Raw genomic sequence first — 12129 nt, forward strand, 5'->3', positions numbered from 1 at the left:
AGAGATGGTTTTAAATTCTCTCCTAATTCTACTGCTGGTATTTGGGAGTTTGTGGTTGAAGGATAAACTTGAGCTTTCTCTGTTGAGGGTGGAGAGTGTGGGGGTTTGACGGGGACAGCCTCAGATTGAGCAAGACAGGCCCTTCCAACTGCCAAGGTGATGACCCCTGAATACAGGCTGAATGTGCCACCATCTGATGCTCCTCTCTCAAGGCTGGGAAGCCCAGAGAATGACTGCTTGCTACTGAGGAGCTAGTTCACTCTATCCTCTAGGGTCTCAGGGAATAGATTGAACAGAAGGACCAAAGCATGGGTCAGTATTCTAAAGCACAAATGGCAGAGATAGCCTTCCTTCAATCCATGGGATAGATTGCTTGCTGAGGCCCCTCACGTGTCCCTCACTCCATCCTCTTCCTTCCTCCCTGCTCCTCCTCTGGGGCCCCATGTCCTGCCCTCCTGCCCACATTCTTATCAAGGCCCCTGAGCAGAGTCAAGCTTGGGCTCAGAAGAGTTGAAGCAGAGCCCACAAGAAACACTGCCAGGCCGGAGGTGAGAACCAGGCTCTTGAGGCTGAGGAGGAGGCCTTCTCCCCACTCTCCTGTTATCAGATCACAGGCTGCTAAGGGGAAACCTGCTGGTGGGACACTCAATGCTCCTCCATGTCCTTGGAATCCCCGTTTCACCTCCACTGCCGCCTTACCTCCCTCAGGGAACAGCTCAGGTGAGGGAGCAAGCAGCCACGAGGAAAAGCAAGGGCCCCACCCCTTTCTGAGTTCAGGCCCAGGGACCTCTTGAGCAGTAATGTGGCTGAGTTGGAGGTGTTCCTGCTGCTCGAGAACCAGAAGAAGAAGCCCACACAAAAGGCAGAAATGCTGAAGCATATTATCCAGCAGCAAATGGATCACTTCCCTCAGGTCCTCAGCAAAGCCTCTGAGAGCATAGAGTACTCTTTGGCCTTGAGTCGAATGAGGCGAACACAGATGCCAGGAAGCAATGTGACATCCTCATCAACAAAGTGGAACTTTCCTCTGCTGAGGGACAGAGTGAGTAAAGACTGGGGCTTTCTCCAAGCTGTTATTCTAGACCTAGTTTCCAAGGAGGGCAACTTTGCTCCTGAAGAGGACATCTGGAATATGCTGAGAGAGTTGAAGATGCTGAGGGGAAGCACATCATTTTTGAAAGGCCCAGAAAGCTTTACGTTGAAGATGTTTTGCAGCAACAATATCTGAATTTGAGGGCAGATGCCCAACAGGGATCCTATATGCTACAAATTCCTGTGGGGCCCTCATGACCACACTGAACCCAAAACCGTGTACATTTTGGGGTTTGCGGACAAAATTATTCACGTTGACTTCTGGTCCTACAGTTCAGTGTGCAAAGAGGTCCTGAGAGAAAATCAGAACAAAGTCCAAGCCAGGATTTCAGGGAATAGGGGTACTAATGCCATGGAGTGTGCAGGGGTCAGGGCCATTGCCAGTGGTACAACTGGTGCCAGTGCTATGGCCAGCAGGAAATATAAGTCAGGCTGAGGCAGGTAATTCACTCTGTGTTTAAAGTAGGCACTCAAATATGCTGTAGTGAGGAGTAGTGAATTGCTGCATGTGTGAGGGGAACACAAATGGTGTTCCATCGCTGTTCTCTATGGACTGAATTGTGTCCCCGCAGCATTTATATGTTGAAGCCCTAACCCCCAATGTGACTTGGAGGTAGAGCCCAGAAGAAGGTAATTAAGGTTAAATGAGGTTGTAAGGGTGGAGCCTTAATTCAATAGGATTATTGCCCTTCTAAAAGGGTAGTAAAGTGTCCGGCTGACAAGAGGCCGAGTGGCAATGCCTTCTGGAGTGGGGATCATGTATTCTAGAGGAAAGAGTTTTAGGGACCCTGAATAGGGTTGGGCAAGGAAGGTCTACAGATATCTAAATATAGGAATACATGGAATTCCTTTCACGTGACATAAAATGTCTGCTATACATAGGATTCTACACTTCTATCATTAACAGAATTTTGAGGTATGCAAAAGGACTGGGTATATTAGATTTAAATAAGCAAAGCAAAGGTATGTGTCCTGCTTTCATAAGCTCATAACAACTCTGAAAACTTCTAAAGCAATGAGTGTAATGAGCACTATGTGGGGAGTGTAAGCTTTCATCTGGATATAGGCCTGGTCTGGAGTCTCAGGGGAAGCAGTTTCCTGCAGCCGTGAGCTTCTTCTCATCCTGGTGCTGGGGCTCCAGCCATCTTGCATTTGGTATCAGGTATTGGGGCTGAATTCCAGACGTCTGCAGGTACATTTTGTAGGTGGGATATGTGGATCCAGCAGTCAATGACCTGTAACTTAGCAACACATAGTTGAGTCAGGAGTACCAGGAACGGACCTTTGCTGCGGGGCTTGAGGAAGTTTTTTAGCTGGCGTCTTTTCTAGTAAATGAAGTCTCCTAGCTAGAGGTCATGATATCAGAGTTCATCTTTTGATGTACGACCACAGAAGGATTCCACAACCAGTTTATGGTGAGTTGTTAGAGCCTGAATGAGTCCTTGGCAGTAGGTCAGGAGGTCTCCTTGTAACTGAGTAGGGTAAAACATTCCCTCAGTTAAATGCATGGGATGGCCTGTGACAATCTCAAAATGGGAGAGGTGGTGTTTTCCAGAGGGGGTAGACAGCAGGATCAATAGAGCTAGAGGGAGAGCCCTAGGCCACGGCAGATTAAGAGTGTTTGTAATCTCAGGCAATGGGCTATTATTCCATTGATTCATTCTACAAGCCCAGAAGACTGTGGGCGGTAGGTGGATGGAAGTGTTACAGAATAGGCCAGACATCACAAACTCATTCTAATGCTTGGCTAGTAAACTATGTTCCTCAATCACTGTGGAGTTCAGTAGGAACTTCCCAAGTGGGGATAATTCTTTCAAAAAGAATTTTGGCTAATATGGCCATGATTTGTTTGTAAGCAAAGGCCTCTACCCAATGGGAATACATATCTATCATCTCAAATACATACTTGCACCCAAGTGAGGAGAGGTACTTGGATAAAATCAAGTTACCAGCTTGCAAAAGGGCCATTTGGCAAGGGGAATTCTTTGGGGGCAGCCTTTGAGGGCTTCCCAGCATTATACAAAGAACAGATTTTGCAACATTTATAGATTTGAGAAGCAACCACTGGGAGAAGACCCCAATTGCACTGTTTTCCCCACTGGATTATTTTGTAAAGGCTCCAATGGGTGAGGTTATGTTTAAAGGTATGAGTGGCCCTTTGTAAATTTTCTGGAAGGACAGGATGAATGTTAAGCCTCTTCCATAACTGAGATTATGATTTGTAGGTATAACCCTGTTTCGCCCATTTTTCCTTTTTTTTTTTTTTTTTTGCCATCTGCAGACATCTTTTGAGACCTTGAGAGTCTGGAGAAAAGTTTTTTGGAAGGTACAATGGGTAAGGGTAGGGTTTGAATGGAAACAGGGAAGACAGGAGAAGTGGTACCGTTTAGGGCTGCAGTCTTGGCTGTAACATCAACTAAGTGGTTGCCTCTACTATCTTTGGTATTCTCAGAGGAGCGAGCTTGGATTTCAATAAACAGGGCTCTAAGAGCCGGAATGGTATGGAGAAGTGTCAAAACATGATCCTTATTTTTGATAGGCTATCTGGAAGAGGTCATAAATTCTCTCTCTTTCCAGAGCATATCTGCTGTCTGTGTAAATGTCTGCAGTTTTATCTCTGGCTAACAAGCACATGTTATTCTGCCTGTTGGGTGGACCAGGTATTAGTCACAGGCCCCCATTTTCTGGTTTCTGTCAAGGAAACAACTGCATATCCAGCCTGTCAAGAGCCAATGGGGCCTCTGCAAAATCAGTGTATCAGACAAAGTCAGGATTGAGTAAAGGGGTTTCCTTTAAATCTATATGAGAGAAATAAGGGTATCTTTAAGGGCTTCTGTGAAGGTAAAAGAGTGGCACAGTTAAGCAGGTTGCTGTGGATGATAGGTTGGGGCAGGAACAGAAACTTACATCTAGGAGGTCAATCAACTGGCAGGAGTTGGGTGTGGTAAGAGGTGAAGAGGGCTTTGACTGAGTGAGGAATGTAAACAGAGAAGAGATCCTATCAGGCCCCCATGGGCCTGAGTTACAAATCCCAGAGTGCTACCTTCTCATTCATGAATGAGAAAGGAAACAGAAAGGTCATAATTAGGGTGTCCCAACATGAGAGACAAGGACAGCTGATGCTTGATATTCTTAAAGGCTTTTTGGCCATCAGTAGTAAAAGTGAGGGAGTCTGAGAAGAAGCCTCAGGCAGAGTATATCAAGGTTGTGTCATCAAAGAGAAATTAGGGATCCAAGCTCTATGGCAGACCACAAGTCCCCAGAAACCCCTAAGTTATCTTTTAGTATAGGGCAAGGGAAAAGAAAATATGCCTTGAAAGCAGGTGAAGTTAGTGTTTACTCTTGATGCCCAAGGAGCTTGATGGAGTCCCAGAAAAAATATAATTTGTCTTAGAGCCTTCTGTGCCTTAAGGGCTAGCTGGTGAAGTAAGAGGCGAGTGTCAGTGTGGCAAGCCTTTTGAGAGAGGGAGCATAAAAGCAAGTCATCAATGTATTGTAATGGAGTCAAATTATCTGGGAAGGTTATTTCTTTTAGGTCAGCCTGCAGAATCTGGGAAAGGTGGGAAGGGCTTTTGGTGTATCCTTGGGAAAGCACCATCCATGTAAATTGTTAGCCTTTCCAAGCAAAGACAAAAAGAAACTGACTTTTGGGGCCGACGGGGACTGAAGAAGGTGCTGCAGAGATCATTAGTGGAGAAACAGTGAGTGTCAGGAAGAATCGTGGGTAAGAGTGGTTGTGGATTAAGCACAACAGGGTATCAGGGACAGACAATGTTGTGGATAGCTCTAAGATCCTGGATGCATCTCCATTCGTTCACATTAGGCTTACAGACTGGCAGAACAGATGTGTTACAAGGAGTGGTGTAGAGGACTATAAGTCCGTGGAAAATGAAACTGCTGACTATAGATTCTATGTCAGCCTGAGTTTCAGAATTGAGAGGACATTGTTTTAAATTTGGAAGAGGACTGTTAGTGTCTATCTGTATAGAAATAAGTGATGCTCAATGGAACAGGCCAACAACTGTATCCACTTTCACCTAAAGGGTTTCAGGCAGTTGTTTTAGAACTGGGTGTTCAGTGACAACTGCATAGCTAGAACCTAGCAGGGAGAAGATATGAGTGACACTGGAGGCTGAAACCTTGGCTGGGGAGACTTCTAAGATGATATCTCCCTTCTGGGTGAAAGAAATGTGGGCTTGGTATCTTTGAGAACGTCTCTCACTATCAGGTGGATTGGGGCAGAGAGGACAACAGCAAACTGTGTTGGCCGGCAAGGGGCCCTAATTGATAAGAAACTGACTCAGACTTAAAGACGGTCATAGTTTGGTTAGTGACCCTCACTATTTCAATTGTTTGATTACTCTAAAGAGGGGGGTCTGAAAAGGAGTTGAGGGTAAGCACCAAGAGCAGAGCTCCAGTGTTGACTAGAGCTTGGATCAATTTGCTGTTGATTTTAAGACCAACTTCTCCTACTTAGTTAGGAAAGGAAAAAATCCCCCTAATTTCCCCCAGAGAGTCCTCAGTTTTACCCAACAAAAACTTCTTACAAGTTCTTGTGAGTAGGAGGGGTTCCTTGCCTTACTTGGGTATTTCTGAAGCCATTGTTTGTATTTTTCCCAATCTCATTTTATATAGTCAGGACCCTTACAGGAAAAGCAAATCATGCCCTTTAAAGTAGACAAGGCTACTGCTTTCTGTCTATTTTGTGGGACTTGCTGATGTGAGGCTTTGAGTTGTTGAATATGTAAGGCCACAAGTTTAGTAGTCTTTTCCTCATTCTGCTTTAGCCTCTTTTTCTTTTTGCGTGGTTTTTAAGAGGCATTCAGCCAGGGAAGCTATTTCCTGGAGTCTCTTAGAAGCTTAGTAGGGATTATATTGTTTAGCTAAAGCACTAGGGGCTTCAGTGAGACCTGAAAGGAAAAGTGAATTTAAAAAATTTACTGTATCATCAGTTAGATCTTTGACACCAGAGTTTTGTTGGCAAGTTTTAAAAAATCAGTCATAATAGTCACAAACAGGTTTTCTTTCTGAACGCATCACAGAATAGCCTTCTAGTTACTTTTTTTCTGGAAGGAGCATTGGAATGGATTTAATTAATTTAGCAGGAATTTTTCCCACTGTCTTGAAGGCCCTTTCACCAGTAAGATGAAAATCTTCTTGGGGCCTATCTCAGTTACATAATCCAATCTTCAGACCCACTTCACTCGCTGCCTGGACTGAGAGACAAATGTCTCTTTTTATTCAGATCCAGTTTTCTTTTTCTGAAACTGTTCTTCAGATCATCCCTTCATTTCACAACCTTGGCAGATCTAAAGAGCAGAGGTGACTCCAAGCTGGGCCTTCCCACTGTCTTCTCCTGAGCAGATGCAGCCCCATCATTCACCACAGGAACACCCCGGGCTGATACTGTGCTCTCCTCAGTGTAGTCCACCAGGAACAGCACAGACCCATCCACCCACCTCTGGTGATTTCAACCTGATAGTGGTTAAATACTCCTTTACAAACACAAATTCTGTCATGTCACTCTTCTGACTTAACTTTGCCAATGGTTTCCCACTGGCCTTAGAACAAGGACCACAGTGCTGACCATAGCCCCCTGACACTGAGTGTTCCTGCTGGCTGCCCTCTCCCTTCCGGTCCACCCCAGTTGCCTGCCATCTAGTCTGCTCTCTTGGGGACACAGCAGACTCTAGGGTATCTGGGGGATTGCATACACATTCTCTCAACCCATTCACCCAAAGCCCACTCTTACCACATTTTCTAAGACTTTGTGCAGCTAAATCCTTAAAGGATCATGAAATTTCATATTATGAAAATTTCATAATGTCATTATTCAAAAGACAAAAAAAAGTTACTTGGCAAATCATCTGTGAGAATAACCCTTAATTTATAAAGCAAGAAAATAGTAGCTGAATACCGAGTCCATATTTGGGATAATTAGTAGAGAAATTCTGAGTGAAAGCCAAATTGAAAGAAAGTTGATCGTTAAAATTTCATAAGAATTGAATGGAGAGTATATTACCTTGTTGTATTCTTACCCGTGTGTGTGTGTGTGTGTGTGTGTGTGTGTATGTTTATGTGTATATATATATATAGACCCGTTGCAAGATATTTTAGATTTAGACACTGATGTGTACATGATCAGTCAATACAGTTAACTGATAAAATGTCACAGTCCACATCCTGACAATCTATATAAATATTTAAAACAACTTTGTTTATACAATTAACAATTAGTACAGGAAACAGATAATTGTTCAGATGACTTATTAATATTTATGGATATTGAAATGCAGTAAAAAGGTGTGATTATTATATCAAAGCTTTGTTATAGGACTTAGGGCAAGTACACATCCAACACTAAAATTGCAACGCATCTCAATGAACCAAATGGCTGCCTGTGTCGCCCCCTGATGGATGGCAAATTCTTGGCCCCATGAACCTTCACTGAAAAACATTAGTTCAGCAGGAAAGTTCCCATATTTCAGAATATCATAAGGAAGGAAAAAAATTTTGCCCCAAAATATATTTCTTTTTTTTTTTTTTTTTTTTTTTGAGACAGAGTCTTGCTCTGTCACCCAGGCTGAAGTGCAGTGGCGCGATCTCAGCTCACTGCAACCTCCTCCTCCCAGGTTCAAGCAATTATCCTGCCTCAGCCTCCTGAGTAGCTGGGACTACAGGCACGTGCCACCATACTTGGCTAATTTTTTGCATTTTTAGTAGAGATGGGGTTTCACTGTGTTAGCCAGGATGGTCTCGATCTCCTGACCTCATGATTCACCTGCCTCGGCCTCCCAAAGTGCTGAGATTACAGGTGTGAGCCACCGCGCCCAGCCCCCAAAATATATTTCTTTGATATAATTGGAGATTATATAAAGACAGCCAGCAAGAAGAAGTAGCCCTGCAAAGCTGTCTTTTGTGGGGGAAACTTGCATGTGTAGAAAATTTGCATGAACTCAGCCAAGCCTTCCCTTGTCTGGACCTAGGAGAGAGGAACTAAGATTCTGATGCCTTAATGATTGGAAAGCAACATTTACCATCTATTTACTCTGAGGGCTGCTACCTACCTGTGAGAGTTCTTCTACATAACAAGACCACCCTTGCTAGCCAGCCTCCTCTTCTCTCCCTCCCATAACCTGTCTTGCCACTATAACCTGTTTTACCACTATCACCTGCTTGTGGCCATTCCCTAAGCCAACGTTTTTGCTGTAACCTCAGGATGGTATATAAGCTTCCTCAGGTCATTGGGTGGTTGGGTCATCATGCTGTGATGTTCCCTGTGTACACATCAGTAAAGTTTCTATGCCGTTGCTGCAATTAATCTGTCATTTGTGAGTTGATTTTTTAGCGAACCTTCCGAGGGCAGAGGGGACACTTTCCCTTGGTTCCTACAGTTTGACGCTGTGAGCAGGCTCTGCTCTCCTGACCCACAGCCAAGTGAATCCAGGTCCTGATGAGCCATCAAAAGGGTAAGGATTTCTTACCAGTCAGGCTCCAGGCCTCTGTCTTTCTGTGGAATCTGGTCAAGTGGATGGTAAATATTGTTATTTGTTTCTTTTTCTTCTCCAAAGTCTTGATTAATGGGAGGAAAGGATTTGTTTAACTCGTCTTGTTCTAGTGACTCTGGTGTACTTTTTGGTACTTTGTGGTTTGAATATTAATAGTGTTTGGTCCCTTTTCTACCAGAAATAGTCTTTTCCTTTGTCTTTGTCTTTGTCTTTGGGTGTCCTTCTGTCATGAAGAGGGGTATCATTTTAGGTTCTCTCTCATCTTGTTTGATGTCCTTGAAAGCTTGACTTGTGACCAAGTGGAAGGACTCTCTTGGTCTGTGCCATCCAGGCAGCATAATTTTCGAGTCCCATTGGGTGGCTAGTCTCAAAAAGGCTGCAAAACCAAGACATTTTGTTTCGAATATGTCAAGCTCTCAGCTCTCAGGAGAGTTTGTCTTAAAAAGTTCCATTCCTAAGACTTGGAACCAACCCAAATGTCCAACAATAATAGACTGGATTAAGAAAAATGTGGCACATATACACCATGGAATACTATGCAGCCATAAAAAATGATGTCCCTTTGTAGGGACATGGATGAAATTGGAAATCATCATTCTCAGTAAACTATCACAAGGACAAAAAACCAAACACCACATGTTCTCACTCATAGGTGCGAATTGAACAATGAGAACACATGGACACAGGAAGGGGAACATCACACTCTGGGGACTGTTGTGGGGTGGGGGGAGGGGGGAGGGATAGCATTAGGAGATATACCTGATGCTAAATGACGAGTTAATGGGTGCAGCACACCAGCATGGCACATGTATACATATGTAACTAACCTGCACATTGTGCACATGTACCCTAAAACTTAAAGTATAATAATAATAAAATAAAATAAATAAAAAAATAAAAATAGTTAAAAAAAAAAAGTTCCATTCCTACACTTTTGTCATCCTAACCCTTGTTGCCTAGTTAGTGCTGGGAAAGCCCAATCCCAGGCAGGCCTATGCAGTGTCACAGATTAAAAGGTCTGTGAGTGGCACCCTCTCCCACAAATTTTGGGTTGCCAAAGGCAAACACCACCCTTGACAATCTGTGGTAACAAGAGTCCTCTGCTATCTCCTTGATCTCTTTGGCTATTAAGTACATACATGTGTACATGTGAACATTATATGTTGTCTACATATATGTATATGGTCATACATATATTTGCATATTATCTACACGTGGTACCACATTAACTTGAATGGGTACTCATACAATTAAACCTATTCCAGGGAGAATTTTTTGGGGAGGGTGTCTTTGGGTTTGCTTCTCTCCAGGGAACATCTTTTTTAAAACCTGGAATATTGCATGCTGGGCTTTCCATGAAGAAGCTATTGGATTGAGTCACTATTGGAATGAGTACAGCACTGGAAATTCAATGGCCAGAAGGTGAATCTTTTAAATTAGATTCCTGAAATATTTTTTTGATGCAGCAATCCCATTACTGGGTATATACCCAAAGGATTATAAATCATTCTACCTTAAAGACCCATGCACATGTATGTTTATTGCAACACTATTTACAATAGCAAAGGCTTGGAACCAACCCAAATGCCCATCAATGATAGACTGGATAAAGAAAATGTGGCACATATACACCATGGAATACTATGCAGCCATAAAAAAGGATGAGTTCATGTCCTTTGCAGGGACATGGATGAAGCTGGAAACCATCATTTTCAGCAAACTAACACAGAAACAGAAAACCAAACACTGCATATTCTCCCTCATAAGTGGGAGTTGAACAATAAGAACACATGGACACAGGGAGGGGAACATCACAAAACAGGGCCAGTCAGGGGGTGGGGGGCAAGGGGAGGGATAGCATTAGGAGAAATGCCTATGAAGATGACGGTTTGATAGGTTCAGCAAACCACCATGGCACATGTATACCTATGTAACGAACCTGCACGTTCTGCACACGTATCCTAGAACTTAAAGTATAATAAAATAAATAAATAAATAAAAAGACTTTTGAGATTTCTCATTCTTAACAGTTGATGGGAAGATAAAATTCAAAGAAAGACATGCAATAGTGTCATGGCCAGCCCTAGAAATTATCTTGACACAATTAAGAGCAAAAATCTAACCTAAACAAATTTAAAATCTTTGTGAGCTCAAACTGCCTGCTTTGGATTCCCTGCAGGATTAATAATGAACGCTGCTCAACCTTGTTGCACAGTAGTTCCAATTCCACACTTTCACAGCCTTCGCTTGGGTTTGATTTCTGCTCCGGAAACCAGTCCCTATTCATTTTATATTTGTGTGATTTTTAATTTTGCGGGTACCCACTTACATGTTTGGAGATGCCTTGTGAATCCTTGGTTAAGTCACAGCTTTGGTTAAGGCTTATTGCTTTCACTTGGGAAGGTATCTCTAGAAAAAAAAAAAACAGAAATGTCAGCTGTTTATCCCAGCTAAAATCTTTTAACAAGAGATTTAAAAAGTTTTTTTAAGAGCTCTATAGTCAAAAGCTGACATAATTCAAACCGATATTTACGTTATGTATGTATACATATATATATATATTGTTTAAGGCTTCTATTCTCTCTGTAAAACCTTCTCGGTCAACTGAATTCCTGTCTTTTTAAACCTCTGCTAACCATATTTGCTCCCTCTGTCTACTTCTCCATTTATTCTGTGTGTCCCTCCTTCCCCTTGCAACTTTCAATGCCACAGGAGGGGACCTAAAAACAATTCTAACTGCCTGGGATCCTTTAAGTAAAACAGAAAAGGCAACACGAGTTTCTCTTTTGGGGAGGAAACTTTGATTTTCCTCATGGAACCCCAAGAGTTGTAAGTGGACAGATTCAAGTCTGAGGCTCTACTACTCTCTTTTGCACTAAACTCCTTGATCTCTTTGGCTATTAGGTACATACACGTGTACATGTGAATGTTATATGTTGTGTCTACATATATGTATATGGTCATATGTATATTTACATATTATTTACACGTGGTACCACATTAACTTGAATGAGTACTCATAAATTAAATAAATAAGACCAAATATTTTTTCAAGTTTATGTGACTTGAATAAATATTTTGGTAAATAAAACTATATTGTTATTGTTGGTTTAATAAAAATAACTGTCTTCTGAGCTAACAACAAAATATACATGTACTTAATGGTAAGGTTCTTGCTTTTATAATACTTGCCTAATGTATAGTAATATAAAAAACAGTTAATAAAAAATTTAACTTGTGATGATGACTAGGTTTTTCTAATGTCTCCTAAAATTGCCTAAACATAATTGTTAAAATTAAATGAATAAAATAGATGTAAATGAGATAAAAGTTTATAAATGAACTTTCCACAAGAATGTTTTATGATATGTTTACTTAGGTTTCTCAATGCTTTTTGGTAATCACACACTTAGAGTTTTCCTAAACTAAATTAAATGGTGGGTTAGGGTTCAGATGCCATGGAGACTGTGGAACAAACTGTCTCACCTTCATCAGAGACTAGTCCAGCAAGAAAGTTCTCATAGTTCAT

General features: G+C 42.1%; 1 long non-coding RNA gene across 1 annotated transcript in view; it reads right to left on the bottom strand.

The window, feature by feature from the left end:
- The window catches only part of LOC129024863 (uncharacterized), a 76663-nt gene extending 65660 nt beyond the window's left edge, over nt 1–11003 (bottom strand). Inside the window, exon 1 of the long non-coding RNA XR_008497131.2 lies at nt 10930–11003. This is a non-coding gene — a long non-coding RNA (uncharacterized LOC129024863). The remainder of the gene's footprint in view (nt 1–10929) is intronic.
- Between the last annotated feature and the right edge of the window lie 1126 nt (nt 11004–12129).

The sequence above is a fragment of the Pongo pygmaeus genome, chromosome X (genome assembly GCF_028885625.2).
Source record: "Pongo pygmaeus isolate AG05252 chromosome X, NHGRI_mPonPyg2-v2.0_pri, whole genome shotgun sequence".
Taxonomy (NCBI): Eukaryota; Metazoa; Chordata; class Mammalia; order Primates; family Hominidae; genus Pongo; species Pongo pygmaeus.